Source organism: Aptenodytes patagonicus, chromosome 13 (assembly GCF_965638725.1).
Source record: "Aptenodytes patagonicus chromosome 13, bAptPat1.pri.cur, whole genome shotgun sequence".
NCBI lineage: Eukaryota > Metazoa > Chordata > Aves > Sphenisciformes > Spheniscidae > Aptenodytes > Aptenodytes patagonicus.
Genome location: NC_134961.1, coordinates 2,937,566 through 2,941,004, shown reverse-complemented (window position 1 = coordinate 2,941,004; position 3,439 = coordinate 2,937,566).

Here is a 3,439-nt window from a genome sequence, read left to right as displayed (position 1 = left end):
CGGCCGGGGCCGCAACGGCGAGAGTGGGGCGGGGCGGGACGGGACGGGACGGGAGGGCCCGGGGAGGGGGAGGAGGGAGAGCCATTCACGAGGCTCCCTCCCCAGAATAAGTTCACTCGTCCCCGTGTCCCAGAAGATCCTTCTCTGGCTCTTCCCAGCTCTTCTCCCGGGGGGTGGGTGGATGGACGGACGGACGGACGGACGGATGAACGGTCAGATGTTTACCCGTTGTGTATCCATCCCCCCACCCCACTGAACTCCCCAGCCAGGACTAGCAGCACGGCTGTGCTGGAGGACATCGTGCCTCTCCTTGCATCAGCCTCAGTGGTTGAACCAGGAGCTGGAGGGCTGCGTGGTGGTGCCGGGAGGCTGTGCCCAGCCTGCCCCAGTGGGCAGTCCCCCCCCATGGGACTGGTCCCTGCAGCCTCCACGAGCCGCTGTGTCCCAAGTGCTGTGTTTCTGCTGTGCAGGATCCAGCACTCAGCCTGTCCCGATGCGGAGGGAAGAGAAAATACTGCTGCGCATCTCCCAGCACACCTGCCCAAGTTGCACTGGGACCCTGCTCCCTGAGTGATGGGGAGGAGGCAGGCCTGGCCTTCCTCTTCCTCCCCGTCAACTCTCGGGTCCTGCTCCCCTGGACCTGCTGATGGGGCTGCCCAGTCCCCTTTCCCTAGATCTCCCCATGGGGAAACACGTGTGGTTACTGCCCCGCTCCACCAGATACGGGGACTCAGTGGGAGGAAGAGGTCCTGGAGATCCTGCTCTGGGCTGGACTTGGTGCCAAACACCCATTTGACGAAGCAGCTGCTCCCGCAGCTGGGCCAGATGTGGGCTCCTGCTCATGACTCAGCAGCCTGGTGTCTTCTTCTCTCTTGTAACTGGAAACCAGTGCTTCAGCGCAAGCAGGGGGGCTCTGCCAGAGGGGCCGTGTTTGCCCCAGGTCTTGCCAGCTGGGCTGTGGGGAACTGTGCCCCCACAGCCCCGGCATCTTCACGGGATCCACAGTTATTCCTGGAGGAGAGGCTGTGCCGCAAGGGGCAAGATACACCCCTCCAGTGGCCCTTGGGGTGTAAAATAGTGCAAGGGCATCTGCACCCCAGGGAGGGAGGACCTCGGCAGAATGAGCTTTCCCGCAGACCTGACGCAGACTCCGGCAGTGTGTGCATCCCCAAAGCAGCACTGGGGCAGTTCCCACCCAGGACTTGAGCAAAACAAACTCCCTGAGCATGCAGAGCTGATTGCTGGGCCTGAGCGCTCTGCGTGGCTGCTCAGCGATGGGGTAGTAAAGGCAATATTCCTCCTGACAGAGTTTGTTCAGTTTAACTATCACATTTTGGAGACATTGTATTTATGCAATGATAAGGCTCTGGAATTACAAAGGGAGGCTGAGCGCTGTTGGAGAGAGGAAACACCCTTGCCCCAAAGGGGCCCTGACTCATCCCTTGCTGGGATCCACATGGCGCAATCAGACTTGAGCAACTCCCTGTCACGCCTCCGCAGCGATCCCAGACCCGCTCCGGTCCCCGCACCCTCCCGCCTCCACTGCGTGCTCAGCCCTGGTGCTCGCTTTGCCCACTGCTGCTCTGTACTGCCAGGCTCCTGTCCTTCTGGTGGGGAGCAGAGCCTGGACCCCCAGAAAGCTCCTTCCTCCCGTCTGTGCCTTCTCCAGCTGCACAGTAGCCCACCAGCCTGTGGGGAGGCAAAACAAGGCGGGATTTGGGGACAGCAGACCAAATGTCCTGCCACGAGGTGAAAGGAACCTCCGTGGAGCCACCGCCGTGGGGGGCTGCTGCTCATGCAATGAGTGGGAACCAGTAGGGGAGAACCAGATGGGAGAAGCGCAGGGGTGACGGGGCAGGACCTGGGGACATCCCTCCTGCTTACATCCCATTCGTGGCCACCATGCTCAGGCATATGGCTGATACCTAAATTCTCTTTGTGTCCAGTCTGCCCGGGAGGTGGGTCTGCAGTGCTGGGCAACTCTGGGCCACGGCCCCAGGAGGCACCAGGAGGAAAGCTGTAGCTCTCACCGCTTTCGGGGGGGGTCTGTGTCTGCTGGCTGAGTGGGCTGGGCACAGCCACATCTATGCTCTCCAACCTACAGCAAGCATGGCGCGGCACGGCTTTGCCAAGGCAGAGCTCAGCAGGTCAAGCGCGTACAGCCCTGCAAAACCTTTAACCACTTCATTAGGAAAACATACCTCGCTGTTGGAATATATTTCCTACCTGTATTCTGAATAAGCTCTGCCGGCTGGGCCTATTAAAGGCAGGAAAAACCTGGAAGGCTCAGATGCTGTACGAGGGTGTCCTGGTTTCGGCAGGGATAGAGTTAATTTCTTTTCTAGTAGCTGGTACAGTGTTTTGGATTTAGGATGAGAACAAAGTTGATAACGCACCGATGTTTTAGTTGTTGCTAGGTAATGCTTACACTAGCCAAGGACTTTTCAGCTTCCCATGCTCTACCGACTGAGAAGGCTGGAGGTGCACAAGAAGCTGGGAGGGGGCACAGCCAAACTGGCCACAGGGACATTCCATACCATGTGACGTCATGCTCAGTACATAAACTGGGGAAAGCTGGCCGGGGGGGGCCGCTGCTGGGGACTGGTTGGCAGGTGGTGAGCAATTGCGCTGTGCATCACTTGCTTTGTGTATTATTATTATTATTATCATATTATTATTATTATCATTTTATTTCAATTATTAAACTGTTTTTATCTCAACCCACGAGTTTTTCTCACTTGTGCTCTTCCAATTCTCTCCCCCATCCCACCGGGTGGGGGGGAGTGAGCGAGCGGCTGCGTGGTGCTCAGTTGCCGACTGAAGTTAAACCACGACAGAGGGCATGTTTTTCTTGTGTCAAAAATACACCCTCAGCAGAGGAAGTTGCTTTGTTAAGGTGCTGGAGTGTGGCCAGCCTGTACCTGGGCAGAAGGATCTTACCGCAGGGTGGGACTTGCAGCTGGTGGAGGAGGTCGGAGATGGCTGATCCTGAGTGCATGGGGGACAAGCAGGAGCACCCGTTGGTGCCGCTGAGGCTGAGGGGCACTGGTGGGACCTGTGCAGGACCAGCTGGGGCAGAACCGGCTCCAGCTCTCTCCAGCAAAGCTCCTGGGGGTATTTAGCCAAGATCATGCCCAGCATGGTGCACCGTGGTCCTCCCCCTCCGACTCCTACCCCGGGGCCAGACTGGGCGCTGTGGGGTGTGCACCGCCGGGCTGGGGGGATGGCAGGGATGTGGTCAGACCCAGCGCAACCCAGGATGGTGGCTGCGCTGATAGCAACCACCACGAGCCTGCATGGGGTGGGTGCCTGGCAGTGGGTGCTCACCACTGCACTGCAGCACCAAGGGGCGTGGAGGGCTCCCCATGGCCGTGGGCATCGCGTCCGGATGGTCAGCCGGAGCTGGCACATCCAGATGGTCAGCCGTGGCCATGGGTGC